This window comes from Mustela putorius, unplaced genomic scaffold, assembly GCF_011764305.1.
Source record: "Mustela putorius furo isolate JIRA1106 unplaced genomic scaffold, ASM1176430v1.1 tig00000580_pilon_pilon_pilon, whole genome shotgun sequence".
In the NCBI taxonomy this organism is placed as follows: domain Eukaryota; kingdom Metazoa; phylum Chordata; class Mammalia; order Carnivora; family Mustelidae; genus Mustela; species Mustela putorius.
This window is the reverse complement of record NW_025421423.1, coordinates 7,414,198-7,435,645: the sequence shown is the minus strand read 5'-3', so window position 1 is coordinate 7,435,645 and position 21,448 is coordinate 7,414,198.

Sequence of the window (21,448 nt, the reverse complement as noted above, 5' to 3'; positions counted from 1 at the left end):
CTTTAGGTGTAGGGTTAGGTTGCATACTTGAGACCTTTCTTGTTTCTTGAGAAGGGCTTATATCACTATATATTTTCCTCTAAGGACTGCCTTTGCTGTGTCCCACATATTTTTAACCGTTGTGATTTCATTATCATTTGTTTCCATGAATTTTTTCAATTCTTCTTTAATTTCCTGGTTGACCCATTCATTCTTTAGAAGGATGCTCTTTAGCCTACATATATTTGAGTTCTTTTCAGCTTTCCTCTTCTGATTAAGTTCTAGTTTCAGAGCATTGGGGTCTGAAAATATGGAGGGAATGAACCCAATCTTTTGGTACTGGTTGAGAAATGATTTGTGACCCAGGATGTGATCTATTCTGGAGAAGGTTCCATGCACACTAGAGAAGAATGTGTATTCTGTTGCTTTGGGACAGAATGTTCTGAAAATATCTGTGATGTCCATCTGGTCCAGTGTGTTATTTAAGACATTTATTTCCTTGTTGATCTTTTGCTTGGATGATCTGTCCATTTCAGTGAGGGGAGTGTTACAGTCCCTACTATTATTGTATTATTGTTGATGTGTTTCTTTGATTTTGTTATTAATTGGTATATATAGTTGGCTGTTCCCATGTTAGGAGCATAGATATTTAAAATTGTTAGATCTTCTTGTTGGACAGACACTTTAAGTATGACATAGTGTCCTTCCTCGTCTCTTATTATAGTCTTTGGCTTAACATCTGATTTATCTGATATTATGATTGCCACCCCAGCCTTCTTTTGATGTCTAGGACCATGGCTAATTGTTTTCCTCCCCCTCACTTTAAATCTGGATGTGTCTTGGTTCTAAAATGAGTTTCCTATAGACAGCATATTGATGGGTTTTGGTTTTTTAATATATTCTGATGCCCTGTGTCTTTTGATTGGGGGCATTTAGCCACTTTACATTCAGTGTAACTATTGAAATGTATGAGTTTAGTGCCATTGTATTGCCTGTAAGGTGTTTGTTACTGTATAATGTTATCTGTTCCTTTCTGTTCTGTTACTTTTAGTCTGTCTCTTTGCGTAGAGGACCCTTTTCAATATTTCCTGTAAGGCTGGTTTGGTATTTACAAATTCTTTTAATTTTTGTTTTTTTTTTTTGGAAGGTTTTTATCTCTCCTTCTATTTTCAGTGATAGCCTAGCTGGATATAGTATTCTGGGCTGCATATTTTTCTCACTTAGTGCTCTGAATATATCATGCCAGTTCTTTCGGGCCTGCCAGGTCTCTGTGGATAACTTTGCTGCCAATCTAATATTTCTACCATTGTATGTTACAGACTTCTTGTCCCAAGCTGCTTTCAGGATTTTCTCTTTGTCACTAAGACTTGTAAGTTTTAGTATTAGATGATGGGATGTGGACCTATTTTTATCGATTTTGAGGGGTTTTCTGTGCCTCCTGGATTCTGATGCTTGTTACCTTTGCCATATTAGGGAAATTTTCTACAATTTGCTCCAACGTACCTTCTGCCCCACACTCTCTTTCTTCTTCTGTAATCACAACTATTCTAATATTGTTTCATCTTATGGTATCACATATCTCTCAAATTCTCTCTTCATGGTCCAGTAGTTGTTTGTCTCTCTTTTGCTCAGCTTCTTTATTCTCTGTCATTTGGTCTTCTATACCACTAATTCTCTCCTCTTCTTCATTTATTTTAGCAGTAAGAGCCTCCATTTTTTATTTCACCTCACTGGTAACCTTTTTATTTCAACTTGGTTAGATTTTAGTTCTTTTACTTCTCCAGAAAGGGTTTCTATAATATCTTACATGCCTTTTTCGAGCCCAGCTAGCACCTTGAGAATCATCTTTCTGAACTCTAGTTCTGACACATTACCAATATCTGTATTGATTAGGTCCCTAGCCATCAATACTGCCTCTTGTCCTTTTTTTGGTGGTGGGTTTTTCTGCCTTGTCATTTTATCCAGATAAGAATATATGAAGGAGAGAATAAAATGCTAAAAGGGTGGCAAAGACCCCAGAAAAATGTATGCTAACCAAGTCAGAAGAGATCCAAAAATGGAGAGAGAAGAAAGGAGGAGAAGACACATAAAAATTAAAATTATACATATTGTTTTTTATTTTATATATATATATGTGTGTGTGATATATATATATATATATATATATATATATATATATATATCACACACACACACACACATTAGACTGGTGAATAGAACAAAGCCACCCACTTGATTTTTTATGTTTTGTTGTCTTAGGAAAAACTACCTCCTAAAATTTTAAAATTAGAAAAACATATATTTTAAAAAATAAGGGTAAACATGATGAAGGAATGGAATATGACTGTAAAGGTGAAAATTTTTTTAAAAATTCTAAAAAAGGAATTGATAAGATAAGTTGGTTGGGAAACAAAAATAAAGGAAGGAATATGCACATGCTGGAGACTAGAATAAAGCCATGTGTTTTAAAAAATTAGGGTATATTTTGATCTATTAGAAGAAATTGTATCCCAAGTTATTTTTAGGAAAAAAAATGGTTAAATACAATGAAGAGATAATGTATGACTATAACAATGAAAATTTTAAAAGATTTTTTTTTTTTTAGAAATGAGTTAAGATAAACTAGGTAAAAAAACATTAAAGGAGGAAAGAGGAAAAGTTAAGAAAATAGAATAAGAAGAATTAAAATAAAATAAATTAACTTTTCAAGACTAAAGGATCATAGGGAAAAAGCCATGAATGCTATATGTTATTTTCCCCTAGCTCTGGAGTTCCACTGTTCTCCTTGATCGTTGAGCTTGGTCTTGACTGGATGTCCTTGTTGATCTCTGAGGGAGGGGCCTGTTGTGGGGATTCTCAGATGTCTTTGCCCTAGGTGGATTTGCACCACCCTTGCCAGGAACCAGGATAAGTAATCTGCTCAGGTTTGCTCTTGGAGCTTTTGTTCCCTGAATGCTTTCCGTACCACTTTGGAGGATGGGAATGAAAATGGTGGTCTCCCAGTCTCTGGCCTGGAGGAGGTGAGAGCTCAGGGCCCCACTCCTCAGTGCGCCCTCGGAAATAAGCAGTCAATCACTCCGATCACCCTGTTCTCTTGCTGTACTCCGAGCTCACCCAGCCTGTGACTGAGTGTTTCTATCTCTGGCACACAGTCCCATTTGGAGTGTCCAAACCCAGCAGATTCCTGCCTTGCTGCTCCTCCCAGAGGAGGAAGGTGACTGTACTGCATCTGCCACTTGTGGGGTTCGTGCTCAAAGAACAGTGGTCCAGCTGTGCCTTTGATTATGGTTTAAGGTATCCCTGATCTGAAACTCACTCTTTGATTCTCTCTCTGTAGTTGGCTTCCCCATTCTGATACCTGGCAACTCTGCCACACTCAGACACCCCCAATCTTTCTGTGACCCCATGGGACCTGAATCTACACTGTCCCTGTGAGGGCTCCACCCCCGCTTAGCCTCTGGAGTGATGTTCCTCAGTCAAGCAGACTTCTAAAAGCTCTGATTTTGTGGTCCACTCACACTGCTTGTCAGGAACTGGCCTCTCCCCCTCAGTCTATCTTCCTGTGGCTTTGGATTCACTTCTCCACATGCCCTACCTTTCAGAAAGGGGTTGATTTTCTGTTCCTAGAATTGCTTCTCTTCTATTCTTCTATCTCCTATTTAGTTTGTAGGTGTTTGGAACAGTTTGATACCTATCTAGCTGAACTCCTGGGACCTGATGTCATTTCAGTCTGCCACTCCTTCACCATCTTGCCTCTCACCAGTACCATACTGTTTTGATCACTACAGCTTTGTGATATAACTTGAAGTCCAGAATTGTGATGTCTTCAGCTTTGCTTTTCTTTTTCAAGATCACTTTCACTATTTGGGGTCTTTTGTGGTTCCGTGCAAATTTTAGGATTATTTGTTCTGGCTCTAAAAATGCTGTTGGTATTTTGATGGGATTGCATTAAATGTATAGATTACTTTGAGTAGTGCGGTCATTTTAACAATATTTGTTTTTCCAAATGATTAGCATGGAATGTATTTTCATTTCTGTGTGTTGTCTTCAATTTCTTTCATCAGCATTTTATAGTTTTCAGAGTACAAAGTCTTTCACTTCTTTGGTTAGGTTTATTCTCTGACATCTTTTTTTTTTAAAGATTTTATTTATTTATTTATAAATAAATAAATAGAGACCACAAGCAAGCAGAGAGGCAGGCAGAGAGAGAGGGGGAAGCAGGCTCCCTGCTGAGCAGAGAGCCCGATGCAGGGTTCAATCCCAGGAGCCTGGGATCATGACCTGAGCCGAAGGCAGAGGCTTTAACCCACTGAGCCACCCAGGCGCCCCTTTGACCATCTTATTTTTTTTGGTGTAATTGTAAATGGGATTGATTTCTTAACTTCTCTTTCTGCTGCTGCATTATTGGTGTATAGAAATGCAACAGATTTCTGTACATTGATTTTGTATCTTGCAACTTTACAGAATTCATACATCAGTGCTAGCAAATATTTTGGTAGTTTTTCAGGTTTTCTGAATAGAGTATTATATCTGAAAAGAGTGAAAGCTTTACCTCTTACTGATTTGGATGCCTTTTATTTCTTTTTGTTGTCTGATTGCTGTGGATGGGACTTCCAGTGCTATGTTAAATAACAGTGGTGAGAGTAGACATCCCTATCTTGTTCCTGACCATAGAGGAAAAGCTCTAAGTTTTTCCTCACTGAAGATAATATTATCTGTGAGTTTTTCACATATGACCTTTATTATGTTATTGTATGTTCCCTCTAAACCTACTTTGTTGAGTGTTTTTATCATGAATGGATGCTGTATTTGTCAAATGCTTTTTTATGCATCTATTTAAATAAGCACATGGTTCTTATCCTTTCTGTTACTAATGTGGTGTATCACGTTGACTGATTTTCAAGTATTTAATCAACCTTGCAGCCTAGGAATAAATCCTACTTGATCATAGTGAATGATTCTTCTAATATACTATTGATTGGTTTGCTAGTATCTTATTGAGAATTTTTCCATCCATGATTATCATGGCTATTAGCTCATAGTTTCTTTTTTAGTGGAGTCTTTATCTGGGTTTAGTATCAGGGTAATGCTGGCTTCACAGAATGAATACAGAAGTTTTGTTTCCTCTTTTTAATTTTTTTGGAATAGTTTGAGAAGAAAAGATACTAACTCTTCTTTAATGTTTGGTAGAATTAGCTTGTGAAGCCATCTGGCCCTAGACTTTTGTTTGTTGGGAGTTTTTTGATTACTGATTCAATCTTTTGCTGGCTATTAATTTGTTCAAGTTTTATCTTTCTGTTTCAGTTTTGGTTGTTTATATTTTTCTAAGAATTTATTTATTCCTTCTAGGTGGTCCAATTTGTTGGCATAAAATTTTTCATAATATTCTCTTATAATGTTTGTATTTCTGTGGAGTTGGTTGTTACTTCTCCTTTCTCATTTATTTTATTTACTTGGGTCATTTTTTTCTTTTCTTTTTGATAAGTCTGGCTAGAAGTTTATCAAGTTTATTTATTTTTTCAAAGAACCCACTCCCAGTTTCATTGGTCTGTTCTACTGTTTCTTTTTTTTTTAAGTTTCTATATAATTTATTTCTATTCTAATTTTTATTATATCCTTCTGCCTGCTGGTTTTAAGCTTCATTTGTTCTTTTTCTAGCTCCTTTAGATTAGGTTGTTTGAGATTTTTCTTGCTTCTTCAGGTAGCCTATATTGCTATATACTTCCTTCTTAGAACTGTTTTGCCATATCTCAAACCTTTTGGAGCATCGTGTTTTCATTTTCATTTGTTTCCATGTATTCTTTGATTTCCTAGGAGATTGGCCTATTTACTATGTGGTAGCATTTTGTTTAACTTCCTTGTATTTGTGATCTTTCCAAAATTTTTCTTAGGGCTGACTTCTAGTTTCATAGATATCAGTTAATATATTTAATAAATATCCACCATATTGTAGTTACTATGTACATAGTTATTTAAAAGAAATTGTTTTATTTAATCCTTACATCAGCCATATGAAGGATATTTTCTTATTTATTGATAAGGTAAATGGTACATAGAGAGATAAAATAGCTTTATAAATCCAGTATGTATTAGAAAATAGGAAGTCTGAAGCTGAAACTGTTCTCTAAACTGGGAGTTATAATATGGAGTTGACATACAAATAATTAGCAAAATTATTATGGAAATTCCAGTAATGAAGTTGTGAAGTAAAATTATAAAACCAAATTGTTCACTGTGGCAAAATGGTCTTTAATTTTTTAAAAAGCATTTTGAGATTCTATGAATTCAGAATGAAGTAACAAATAAAAATGTACACTTCTGAGAAGAAACTTTATTTAGTCTTTAGTTGATCATTGTTTTCTACACTTGCGAGGGAAAAAAAATCACTAACTAGTTACTGTGTGCTAAAAGCCTGCATATTTTCACATGTAATAGAATGAGCTTACATTTTGAGTGATATGAAAACACAAAAATGTAGATGTTTATTTTTATCACACATAGAAATTTACTATTAAATACTGGTTAAGGAAGGGAAAGCTTTAGAAAAATAGGTCTTTGTATAAATAAGTAAAAGAATTTAAATCCAAAATTCAAGTAGAATGAATTATTTAAAGTCTTCATGATTTATATTGATGTCACATTACATAATATTGCTTCTAAAATTACAGGAGTGCATTAAGAACACATACTAAAAAATGTTTCTATGCAAAGGGAAGTTAGTAAGATTTGACTTCACTAGAAAAATTTGAAGTAGCTCTGACCTATCCATAAATAAGTAAAATTGATGATATATACTTCTATTATGACATTACTTATATTCGATCTCTTCAACTTCAGTTAGAAGGAAAGTCCATTCCTTTTTAAAGGAATAAAGGACACAAGAGAGACTTATCTTTACTAGTCACCCTGTATAGGAGAGCAGAAAATAAAATGGGAAACATAATTAGTGTAAATAGGTGCATGACCCCATTAATTAAGTTGTAGGGGGCATTCAACACATAAAAAATTTTATCTCACCTTTTATCTAATCATTATCTTTTTATAAACAGTTTCTCTGGCACTTTCTTCTGTTAAAAAGTCCTCTGTGATGTCACAGATGCCATTATCCTCATGGGGTGAAAACTTCAACCTGCCTAATGGGGCCATTCAGAACATAAATCTAAGCTCAAATCAGTTCAAAGAATAGAAATTGGCTTGCCAATGTGGACAAGAGAGTCGAGTTTTAGTTGGAGAGGATAGACACTGAAGGAATATTTTTAATTATAAAAGATGGACTGCTGTTCAAAAAAGAATATCAAACAACTTTTCCAATAACTACCTCAGTGTTTTAATCTACAAACTTAAAGGCCCATCTTTACTCAAATAAATATATTAGGAATTTTTTGTCAATATCTCTTTTATTTCTTTTTTTAAAAAAGTTTTATGGAGGTGGTATACAATAAACTTCATGTAGTGAAATAGACACTTTGATAAGTTCTGGCATATGTATTTATATTTATCTATAAAACCATCACCACAATCAGGTGATAAACATATCAACATTTTCCCAAAGTTTTTGTTATGAATGTTAGTAATTCCTCTTGCCCATCCTTTTTTAACAGGAACCACTGATCAACTTTCTGTTACTAGAGATCAGTTTATATTTTCTAGAAATTTGTATTAATAGAATCACAAAGTAGGGGCGCCTGGGTGGCTCAGTGGGTTAAAGCCTCCGCCTTTGGCTCAGGTCATGATCCCAGGGTCCTGGGATCGAGCCCCACATGGGGCTCTCTGCTCAGCAGGGAGCCTGCTTCCTCCTCTCTCTCTGCCTGCTTCTCTGCCTACTTGTGATCTCTGTCTGTCAAATAAATAAAATCTTAAAAAACAAAGAATCACAAAGTATATATTCTTTTTATCTGCTTTCTTTCACTTAACATAATTATTTTGAGGTTCATTTATGTTGTACCACGTATCAAGAGTTCCTACCTGTCTTGCTGACTTGTCCATTGTATGGGTATATCACAGTTTATTTATGCATTCAGCCATTGTTAGATATTTAAATTGTTTCCTTTTTTTTTTTTTTTTTTGCTGTATAAGTCATATTGGGAATTTTTTGGAAACACTATTTATTTGAGAGAGAGAGACAGACAGAGAGAGAGCATGAGCAGACAAAGGAACAGAGAGTAAGAGGGACAAGCAGATTGCTGACTGTAGAGCCAGATGGAGGGTTCGATATCACAACCCTGAGATCATGACCTAAGCCAAAATCAAGAATCAGATACCTAACTGACTGAGCCACTCAGGTATGTCCATATTAGGAATTTTAAAATATAATTATTTTGCCTACATAATTCCTATGGTTTACATAACAAATCAATATAGGTATGGTTGTCACATTAGTTTTTAATAATCTTACATATTAACTGCAAAGTAATTTATAATTTTTAGCAGAATAAGACCAAACTAAGTTGATGGTATGGATCAATTTCATATTTTGAAAATTTTCAAAGAAATTGAAATTTTAAAAAGTAAAAAGCAGTAAGTTACTGAGTTTTTCCTCTTTCTTTTTTCAACTTCACCTCAATGATATTCAAAAACTTAGAAACTTATTACATCACTTGCATCTAGCTTTACATTAAAGGGCATGTCATTTTCTATATGTGATTGGAAAACCAAGGATGATATTCGTACACCAGAACAGTTATTCTTTCTCTTTTGTGTCACTAAACTAGACAGAATGAAGATATTTTTTTCCTGGTATTTGCAGGGTATACAAATTTAGAGTTAACAATGGCCACACAATGTGATTTAATGACTTTATTGTTATTTATTATTATAGTGATCACTGTAATAATGATTTAGATATCTGTTTATTTAAGTAGGTCTATTAATTGTCAATTTAATTTAGCCATATTAACAGTAACCTTGACAAAAACATTGTTGGATAAATGGAAAGAGGGCTTAAAGCCCAACTGGAGTGAAGGAGAGAATCCTTATATGCTGCTTTATAAAGATGGGAAGAAATATGTAGACACATAAATTATAGACTATAATATTATATGTAATCTATTATAATGTATAGAATATACACACTTATATATAGAATATATACAAATATTGGATATATATATTTACACATATAAATATATATACACATAAATATATATAAACATATATATATTTGTCTTTCTCAAATGCATGCTTCCATTCATTCTATGACTTCAAGTTATATTTAATTACTTACCACTTCCCAAAGATATTACCATTCCCTTTTTAATACCCCAGCTTTTGCAGTCCCCTTGCATTGCCCAGAGTCATTATTATTATTACAGGTAAATAATTCATCATTACTTACAGGAGTCAGCTACTTTATTACCATATATATATATAGAGAGAGAGAGAGAGAGAGAGAGAATGATGAACCAAAAGCAATGACTAAAATGTGAAGAACTGCTGCATCTGAATAAAGGACATTTAGGAATTTTTTGAACTTCTCTTAAAACATTTTTTGTTTATGTGAAATGAAGAGGAATTAAAATGAAAAGTTGTTGCAAAATTAAAAAATAGCAGTAGCATATATCATGTACCCTCCCTGCCCCCCCCCAAAAAAAACTAGAGAATGGCAACAACTCTACTTCAGGAAGATACTATTAGAGTAGAGTCTTGAGCTCTGTGAAGGAGCAAGCCATTAGATAATGTGAGGAAAAAACAATGCAGGGAGAAACATAAGCATAGAAATGCTAAGTAATGCCTTTGAGGAATCACAAAATTTTGTGCTGCTAGAATGGAAAGACTATTAGGAAAAATGATTAGACAGACATCAGGCAGGAGTCAGAGCCTTGTAAATAAGATTAAGATATTTGAAGTACTTTCTAAGAGTAGAGAGGAGTGAAGCTAGGATAGGTAAATAATGTGATACCATTTGAAAATATGATCTGTGTATACAGAAGAATGCAAGGGAGATAAAGCAGGAAGTAAGAACTGTTAGAGCTTCCTCTCCCCTGGTTTGTGTTCCCTTTCTTACTCTCTCTCTCTCCCTCTGTTAAATAAATAAATCCTTAAAAAAGAAAATATTATAATGGTTTATGTGTAAATGGTGTCTTGCCCTGGAATGGTTGTGGTGGAGGTGGTGATAAGCAGCCACAGCTGGCATATATTCTAAAGGGGGCATTTTCCAAACTGAACAATGTATGGATGAATTCATAGAGGATGGAATATCGTCAAGACTCTGTGCTTGGACTGAATATCAATAATCTGTATAAGCCATATGGGGGCATCCTTGCTATCAGTATCTAAATAACATTCTGGGTATATATTGGGTATATATTTTGTGTGACAGCAAACAGTCCAACACTTCTCCAATGCTTTTGAAGAATCATGAAGTCAATTTTTTGCTAGTTGTTCCTTTTTTTTTTTTGCATGTCATATAAAAGTGTTGTGCAATGCTTCTTTTCCATTCTTCACTGTTGATTTTATAATGTATTCTCCCTCTTGCTGTATTTTTTCCAGTATGCTTCACTCTCTAAATATGGAAGATAGCATATATCTTTTTTTACCTAAGGTATCAATAACACAAGTTTATTAAATAAATTCTATTAAAATTTGGAGATAACCACATATGAAAACTATAAGCCAAATATTACTATAGTTAAAATTTATTTGACATGCTACTTCTTAAGGAATTCCTGTGGCTGATTTCTTTATTAAGCTTCTTAGTTGCTTCTGATATCTAGGGCAAATATTCCTTCCTACACAGGAGCTCTCTTTTGTTTTTAATCTCTCATAAATTCCAAGGGGCATAAGGCCTTGTATTGGTCTCTTAAAGGAAGCCCAAATCCATTGCCTTAATAATGACTCATGAATCCAGAACTTTTATACCATTGAAAGCATCTTTGCTGTTCAATGTCTACAAACTTACCACTTTAGAATAGGATTTTACTTTATCTTGCATATTCAGAAAGTTTGATTGCGGCAATCCCACACCCTGTCTTCTTCCCGCACCACACACACACACACACACACACACACACATGCAGACAAACACAAAACCGTGTATTCCTAAGTCCCCAAGTTAATTTCAAATATTTACCTCTGACAATACAAAGAATTTTCAGCATTTGAAACTAAATGTTATTGTGGTTGTTTTGCCTTCTGAAGGTTTCAAATATCTCAAATAAAAGTTTTACTGTGGCTTAAAATCCCTCCCCAGATTTACAAGTGAAAAGCTATTCCTTGCAGTAGTTGCAATATCTTTAATTTTAGAGCAAACCTTAGTGATGATAACTTTTCAACAAGTTACATAAAGTGTATGTTGGGTAAATGAAGGGAATATTTGTAATTTGTTAGCATTAATGCCTTACTTCTAATATAGACTTGAAAATCACTTGAATTGTTAGGAACTTGAGCTTTTACTCCAAATCAGCAGGTAACCTACATTCAACATTTTGTGCAACCCTGTGAGTACTCATCTCAAACATTTGTAGCTTTTTGTACCTATGGTAAATAGGAGTATGATAGAGAGGTATTTATTTTCACCAGTTTCAACAACTGAGTTTAAAAGACTGATAACACTTGTGTTTGCATTAACCTGCACAACTACTGTGACCACAGTCCCCTGACCAAACTCCTTTGGAATTAGCTGTCATATAGCCTGTCAAGTCTGTACTCAAGGATGTTGCAGTGTCGCATGTTATCCATATCATAGTGTTTAGGTATGATATTCCATATTGGAAAGTACAAGAGAAAATTAGGGAACAAAATCAATATGTTCTTGCTATATTTATTGACCTTGTCAAAATAGGATATAATCAGTAAACTGCACTATGAGTGCTGATTTTTCATTGTCATCTACAGTAGTAGATCTACTAGTAGCAGCATTCTTATCTTCTAAAAGAAAGTCTGAGGATCAATAGAACTACTAATAATTTTGACTCACCTGTAACTGAGCTACACTGTGATTTGGGTCTGCCTTTTTATAATCTCTGACAGATTAGAAAATTTGGAAATGAATCTGTATTATGCCACAGCAAAGAAAGAATGTTAAAAAAAGTTCCAGAAAATTGTTTTTCCATAACCCACACCAAAGAGGCTGATTATTTACAATAGACAAGGGTCTTTAGTCTTTTAGTATCTAATTCTAGGTAAAAATCATTTCTTCAAAAAGAATTGTCTGCAAGAGACATATCTCAGCTAACTTCCATAGAGCATCTTCAGCATGACACAAAACGTGCCTTTTCTATAAGATAATTTCATTTTATCCAATGATTCCACCTTTGGGAAGGTTGTACTACAACTAGAGAAAATTGTAGAGTCCTAAGAGAGAAACTTCTTCAAGTAACTTGTTTCATGCAGGATGACCTTGGAAAGGAAGTGTCACTTTAACTAACTAGAGGAATATTTAAATTGAGTACTTTGAACTGTTGGTGGGAATCCAAATTGGGGCAGCCACTATGGAAAACAATATGGAAGTTCCTCAAAAAAATTACAAATAGCACTACCATATGATCCGGAAATTCTACTACTGGGTAATTACCCAAAGAAAGTGAAAACACTAATTTGAAAAGATATATGTGCCACTATGTTTATTGCCACATTATTTACAATAGCCAAAATGGAAGCAACCCAAGTTTTCCCTGAGAGAGGAATGGATAAAGGAGATTTAGTGTATATACACAATGGACTATTACTCAGCTATTAAAAAAAAAAAAAAAAAAGAAGAATGAAATCTTGCCATTTGCAACACATGGGTGACCTAGAGGGTATAATGCTAAATGACATAAGTCAGACAGAGAAAGACAAATGCCATATGATTTTACTCATGTGTGGAATTTAAGAAACGAAACAAATGAACAAAGAAAAAAAGAGACCAAAGCAAAAATAAAAACAAAAAACAAAAAACAAAAAACCTGTCTCTTATCAGGACGCCTGGGTTGCTCAGTTCGTTAAGCTGGTTAAGCAGCTGCCTTCTGCTGGAGCCATGATCCAAGGTTCTGGGATTGAGTCTGGATTTGGGCTCCTTTATGCAGGGAGCATGCTTCTTCTCTACCTGCCTCTCCTCTGCTTGTGTTCTCTCTCTGTCTCTCTCTCTCTGTCTCTCTCTCTCTGACAAATAAATAAAATAAAATCTTTTAAAAAAAAGCACACTTATCTTGATGAGCAGTGGAAATGTATATAATTTTTGACTCACTGTTTTGTATACCAGAAATTAATACAAGACTATGTTAATTACACCTGAATAAAAATTTCAAAGTAAAATATATATATAAAATATGTGTGTGTATATATATAGAGAGTGAGAGAAAGAGAGAGAGAGAGTTGAATTCCTGGGTATAGATGAATTTTAATGCAAAAGTTAACATTCCCCTTCTTCTACCTATTGTACCAAGTCATTTGACATATTTTGGATGTGACACATATTTTACTTTCAGAACTTCACTTTCACTGCAGTACATTGCAGTGATTTCAATATATATTTAGAATTGTTTCCTCCTTTTAAAATTATGTGTTTCCCAGTCTTCACCAGCTTGTTAAATCTCATTTTCCATGAGTACCACAAATCATGTTTAGCTAGGAAGCCATTTACTTTCAGCAAAAAGTCTAGTATTTCATCTAAATGAATGTATGATAATTTAAGTATATCTGAGAATCCCTAGAGAATTATTATTTGCTCCCCAACCAGGCCAGCTATTAGGTATAACAGTGACTAAATGCTTGTTGAAGTTTCCTGCTATTACCTTTAACTATTATCACATCATGATGATGCTAACTTCCTGTAGCTTCTGGACAAATCCCTTTCCTAGGCTGCTACTGCTTTCCTCATAGCAGTTTCATTTCAATTAAGCTTTTACCCTTATTTCACTAGAATAATTGTTGAGACCAGATTATCACTGGAAATATGATGTTAATAAAATTTCAAGAGAAAACAGAAGGGAAGTCCAACTCCTTCTATTTGTGGCTAATTTTGTAGCTAGCAGGTCCTGACTCATCTTTAAGGAGCCCTGGCAGGTGTGGTCCTACCTAATCAGAGAGAGGTCCAGGGAGTAGAATAATTCTCCCCAAACTTGTGATATCAATAATCCTGTCCCTGTCAAAAGATTCAATCTTGATGCTGTGAGGCCCACAGATGTTAAGAGTTTTCCTACAAATTTGGATCAGAGACTTTTTTCCTTAGTCTTAATATTCCTGTCCAAATATTGAATTCCCCTCATGGCACTTGACATTGTTTATGTCCTAGATCCTCAAAGGAAACCTTCCCCTATCTCCTCAGAAAAAGACATCAGAAGACAATAGGTACAGTATGCTGGGAGGAGGAGGGAATGCACACTAGATTCATTTGTGCTCTTGAAAAGAGGTTAAGAATTAAAAAGACAGAACTGGGTTGTCCAGGTACCCACAACTTCTCCTTCTTAATTAGTGTACAGATCACTGAAAGATGCTACATCCTCAACATTGCTTGACATGTTGGTTCTTTATAACTGATTTTTAGAAGTTCCCTAAAAAGTAGGCACAATGCTATCGAATGAGGGAAGTAATTAAATTCAACATAGTAATAAGAGATTTTGAAATTATTTTTTTTGCCTGGAGCACCTTTAATCTATCAATGTGGTTTTCTATGAGATGGAATTCACTGTAAATATTAGTGGCCTGCATTAATTTATGATGGCTAAGGTATTTGTTTAACCAAATTAAGCATCATATATTCATTGAGAAGAGATTAATAAGGATTAGTCAGGATATATGAGAGGAACTCATTGACTATGAAATTAATTTAAATGTATATAAACAGATTGCTATGTGAGCTATTTAGGCATATAATTATAAATCATTAAATTATCATACATTCATTTAGAAAACTATAAGTGGTAATGATATTGTCTAATGTTTACATTTCCTTAAAAAGTTATTCAAAATGTTATATTAACTCTATCCTGTTTGTTTTCTTATTGTTATCATAATGCTGAAGAATGTTCCCATTTGTCTTTATTTAAATATTACTTTATTAAAATTCTTTTTTAATGTAGAACAGTCACAAACCTATAGTAGAGTTAGAAATACAATATAAAGAATAATTTTTTTAAATATTTAGTATCAGTCCTAAATAGTATAATGTGTTTTTCCTGGAAACATAGGCATTCTTCTATATAAGACAGAAAGAAAGAAGAAACAAAGTCTCACAATTCAATAATCAAAAATTAACTGATCCATTACTAACATCTAATTCTTAGACCCAGTTCATAGTTTATCATCTCTTAATGATATCCTTATAAAAAATAATCCAGTTCAAAATCATTCATTGCATTTATTTGTTTCAGCTTTATTAAAGTACATTTCTTGGCTTTGAAGATTACAGGCCAGTTGTTTTGTGGATTGTCTCTTGACTTATGTTTATCTGGTTTTCCCTCATGATCATATTCATGTCATGTATCTTCCTCAAGAATATCATAAAAGTGATGATAGATTCTTTTCACTGTATCTTATCAGGTGGTATACAGTTTCAGTTTGCCTAATTACTGTTGTTCACTTTGATCACTTGATAAAGTTGATCTGTTTCAGGTTTCTCTATCAGAAACATTCTCTTTTCCTTATAATTATTAAGATTTTGGGAAAGATATAAATTGAAACTATATAAAAATCCTTTTCTTCACAAAATGACACACATATACATATTTATGTAATTTTTCAGTTTTCGTTATATTTAATGGGTTATAATAATCATTTACTTGGATATTCAAAATATCCTCACTTTGGCCAGCTAGGGCTCCATTCAGTCTGGCTTTGGGTTCATCTGTTTCCATTCTTCTTTTTTTTTTTTTTTTTAAGATTTTACTTATTTATTTGACAGACAGAGATCACAAGTAGGCAGAGAGGCAGAGAGAGGAGGAAGCAGACTCCCCACTGAGCAAAGAGCCCAATGCGGGGCTTGATCCCAGAACCCTGGGATCATGACCTGAGCTGAAGGCAGAGGCTTTAACCCACTGAGCCACCAAGGCGCCCCTCCATTATTCTTTTAACACTTTCTTGCTTTGAGGCACAGTAAGAAGTTCCAGGTTGTCCTGTGCTTTTCCTACCACAACTCTAGAAGTAACCATTTGCCCAAGGAGTTCTAATTTGTTTTAGTATAGAATTTAAAAGCCAAAATCTGGTTGCTAGGAACAGTCATTAATATTGGAACTTTGCTACTCCCAGTCCACACACACACACACACACACACACACACCCCTCTATATATGTATATTTTACTTTCAGTTTATCAATCATCAAATATCTATTTAAATTGAAAACTATGAACTCAAGATTCCAAACTCCTATTCAGTATCCTAGACATTTTTATCTATAATTTCATTATTTATACTGAGAAAACAGTTCTCCATTGTATTTAATAAAATTACTTTTTTAATCAATTTTCTAATTTAAAACTTATCTTCTGTTTCTGCTGCCACTCCTTTCTCTATGTAGATGCTGTCCTTGCCCTTCTTGGGCTCTGCAGCCACACTCCACCCACTCCTAAGTGGGAATGCCCTCCCTTCCAGGTTTAGACTCAGTCCCAGGATAATCCAGGGTAGATTTCCTCTTCACCCTGCTCTCCTCTGACCCATCACACAGGGACAGATGCCCACATTCCTACATGCATGTCTCACTGTGCTTGGGATCCAAAACCTCTTATATGGCTTCCCTTTTGACTCCCTCCTCACCCAGCTTAGGCTCCTGCAGAAGGAGGCAGGAGTGCTGCTCTGTTCCCATTAATGGATTTAGAATTGAATTGTTCAGGGAGAGAATTTAAGGAGAGGAAAGGGGGAAGAAAAGAAAGGAGAAGTGAAAAAGGAAAATGATATTTTAAAATTGGTTAATGTAGAAAAATAGTCTTAATGTGACACATTTAAACAATTAAAGCATTTGCTTTCTATTTTTGAAGTAATCTGTCAATAATTTATACCTACCATTTTCTGTCACATATCCTACAAATATATCTCCAATTTATGATTTGCTTTTTGATATGACTCTGTTATTTGTTAAAATGTTTTATATGGAATCATTTAAGCCTATATTACCTTTGTTTTGTTACAGAAATATCTAAAGCAGACAGTCAAATAACAGGCTTTAATTCACTTTATTTTTCTCTATAAAACCGTGGTGGCCATAGTGGAGTCTGGGTCCTCTACACGGAGACTCTGGTATGGGCTTTTACAAGATGGTCAGTGAATTCCTGACCTGATAGAAAGACATGGTGGATGCAGTCTCTTTCCAGAGGTCAGGGAGATATCTGTAGGTCTTGGAGATGGCTTCACAAACGGTATTGGTGAAGTTGCCCAGGGTGGCAGTGCAGCCCCTGACTGACTGGCCACCGTCAGGAGCTTCTTGGACGCAGGAGCTGAGAATGCCAGTTAGGCCTTTTAATTATTGACTGTGGGAAAATGGATGCTTTTTTATCATTATTTTTTTCTTTTTTGTGCACTGTAGATCGTTTACAGTGATTCAAAAAAGATTTACATACTAAAGCGTGAACTTATGTATGGGAAACAAAGAGGTCCTTGTGAAATTAAAAATATATAAGTAGTGTATAAATCCATGCTGAGTTTCTGCTTCCTCTTGACAATTCCAGCTAGGCAGTTAAATTTGTAGTGAGACTCCAAAGTCCATGCTAAAAAGAGTATCTTATTCGCCAAGGTCTTGCATGAGGAGGGTCATTCAAAATGAATAAGCCTTGAAGCAGCCCAAATGAGCACAGATGAATGAATATATGCACTGATATATTCATACAATGGAATTCAGTGATAAAAAGAAGTAAATAACTGGTACAGGCAACAACAGGGATGAATTTCAAAATAACGTTGTTGAGTAAAAGAGGCCAGATAAAAGTATACATACTATAAGATTCCATTTATGTATAAGTCTTGAAAATTCAAACTAACACTTACCAACAGAAAGAAGTTTATTGGTTAATTGGGAAGGAGAAGGGCAGAATAATGGATATAAAGGAGTACAAGAAAATTTTTGGGTTAATATATATTTTCATTATCTTGATTGTGGTGAGGATTTCAGAGATGCATATATGGTCAGAATTTGTCAAATTTTAGATTTTAAATATTTGCAGTTTATTACATGTCAATTAAACTTTAGCAAAGCTATTAACATTTTTTCTAGTCAATAAAACTATATTTTTTTAATGGCTTCTGGAATCTTGTCATGCTTATTGCTTTATTTTTATAATCCCATATTCTATTCAAAACAGGCTTTTGGTAGGGATTTTCTGTTCTATTAGGTAATAAATTGGGTTGTAGGTAGATTTAAGGTTAAGAACAATATTATAGCATAGTGAAGGGAGGAAGTAAGTGTAGGAAGGAGGAAAGAAAGGGAGATCAAGAAAAATATGCTCGAGTAATATAAAGGGAAGGGAATGAAGAAAAGTTTTAAGGGCAATTAGAATTAGAGGAAGAGAAAAAAAAATAGATATTCAGCATCTTTCCAGTTCATGATAGCCTTTAAAAAAAAAAACAGTTAATGTTTTCTTTCTGTACCTTTGCTAAAGGTCTTTGAGTATGGCATTCTCAAGTATATTTTAAGGGTTACTCTTATTGACCTATAAATCAGCAATAATTTAAAAATATGTGATTCCATTTTTTAAAAAATCTGTTTATCTTTGTAGTTCCCCCACAGATCTAATGCCATTAGAGTATCCATTTCAAATATATGAGTATTACACAAGAGGCTAACAGTTTAGAGTCACAAAAAATCCTTTACTACATACGCCAGCTAATAATTATTGATAGTTTGGTATATTACTAGTATTTTGTTATACTCTAACCTTTCTAATCTCATTCAGTTTTGACCAAATTTTGGGAAAATAAGAGCTGAACTTCAGAGAGGATGTGTTCATCTTACAAGATCACAGCTGCATAACACCTAGCCCCCAAATGGAGTAAAAATCAAATTTTCATGTCCAATTCCAAGATGATATTTAAAAAAATGTGATAGCCACAAATGTTCTAAAGATAGTATGCTCACCTTAAGTTTATTAGTAATTAGCAATTTCTAAAAATAGAGATGCTATTCTTTTTCACCAAACCTATAGCTAGATTAATATAATATCCACATACCGTCATAAAGGAATTTAGCTTAATACTACAGAAAGATCAAATAAAACTGAGAACTGTCATAGTCCTTGAGAAAGCAGAATGATAACCTGGAAAATAAGAAGAAAAACAGGCTGTATCTCTTAATTATTCACAAAGTTGGCTTATTTCTATGTGTAAAATAGATCTTGGATTGGAAGGAAAGCTTGGGCAATCCTTGAAATGGTTGCAGGAGAAAATGAATGGAGTAGCCAGGAAGTCTTGAGTTCTGGACTCTTTTTTTTTTTTTTTTTTTTTTTTTTTTTTTTTTTTTTTTTTTTTTTTTAGGTTTTTTTTTTTTTTTTTTAATTTTTTATTTTTTATAAACATATATTTTTATCCCCAGGGGTACAGGTCTGTGAATCACCAGGTTTACACACTTCACAGCACTCACCAAATCACATACCCTCCCCAATGTCCATAATCCCACCCCCTTCTCCCAAACCCCCTCCCCCCGGCAACCCTCAGTTTGTTGTGAGATTAAGAGTCACTTATGGTTTGTCTCCCTCCCGATCCCATCTTGTTTCATTTATTCTTCTACCCACTTAAGCCTCCATGTTGCATCACCACTTCCTCATATCAGGGAGATCATATGATAGTTGTCTTTCTCTGCTTGACTTATTTCGCTAAGCATGATACGCTCTAGTTCCATCCATGTTGTTGCAAATGGCAAGATTTCATTTCTTTTGATGGCTGCATAGTATTCCATTGTGTATATATACCACATCTTCTTGATCCATTCATCTGTTGATGGACATCTAGGTTCTTTCCATAGTTTGGCTATTGTGGACATTGCTGCTATAAACATTCGGGTGCATGTGTCCCTTTGGATCACATAGATCAATGGAACAGAATAGAGAGCCCAGAAATAGACCCTCAACTCTATGGTCAACTAATCTTCGACAAAGCAGGAAAGAATGTCCAATGGAAAAAAGACAGCCTTTTCAATAAATGGTGCTGGGAAAATTGGACAGCCACATGCAGAAAAATGAAATTGGACCATTTCCTTACACCACACACAAAAATAGACTCAAAATGGATGAAGGACCTCAATGTACGAAAGGAATCCATCAAAATCCTTGAGGAGAACACGGGCAGCAACCTCTTCGACCTCTGCCGCAGCAACATCTTCCTAGGAACAACGCAAAAGGCAAGGGAAGCAAGGGCAAAAATGAACTATTGGGATTTCATCAAGATCAAAAGCTTTTGCACAGCAAAGGAAACAGTTAACAAAATCAAAAGACAACTGACAGAATGGGAGAAGATATTTGCAAACGACATATCAGATAAAGGACTAGTGTCCAGAATCTATAAAGAACTTAGCAAACTCAACACCCAAAGAACAAATAATCCAATCAAGAAATGGGCAGAAGACATGAACAGACATTTCTGCAAAGAAGACATCCAGATGGCCAACAGACACATGAAAAAGTGCTCCATATCACTCGGCATCAGGGAAATACAAATCAAAACCACAATGAGATATCACCTCACACCAGTCAGAATGGCTAAAATCAACAAGTCAGGAAATGACAGATGCTGGCGAGGATGCGGAGAAAGGGGAACCCTCCTACACTGTTGGTGGGAATGCAAGCTGGTGCAGCCACTCTGGAAAACAGCATGGAGGTTCCTCAAAATGTTGAAAATAGAACTGCCCTATGACCCAGCAATTGCACTATTGGGTATTTACCCTAAAGATACAAATGTAGAGTTCTGGACTCTTAACCAAGCATTTATTTCTTCATTCTATCCAATGGATCTTTAAGTAATAAACCTCTTTGGGTTATACAAGCCAGAGCAGATTCTGTGTTTTCCAGTTGAACCCTGACTAATCATCAAAATTATTGCTGCTAAGTGTGCCTGGGATACGAGGAGTTTGGGAATCCTGTAAATTTTAACACTGTGGAAAAGATTGAAAATATAGTTTAGGGAACAAAATGAACTTCAAGTTTTTTCTGTAATATATTTTGTTACTAAGATTTATAAAAAATGCCAAAATCTTATGTTTGTTAATTATTGGTTGTGGGAACACAGGTGTTTTCTTTTTTTTTTCATTGTCTTTCTTCTGCATTCCAAAACATTTAAAGTAATAAAAAAGATTTATTACTACAGTATAAACTTATATATAAATAAAAAAAAACCCAAATGTTTCCTTGTGAAATTATAAACAAGCCTATAGTCTATAAATCCACTTTGAGTTCATGATGACTTCTAGAATTTTCCAACATGGTGTTATGTTTGTAAGTAAGACCAAAGTTCAGTGTTATAAATACTATTTGGGTGCTTTATATACCAACTTCTTAGATGAAAACATTTATGAAAAAACTATCTGCTTTTAGAAATATTCTTATACTCTTTTCTAAACTATCAAATCTATTTTG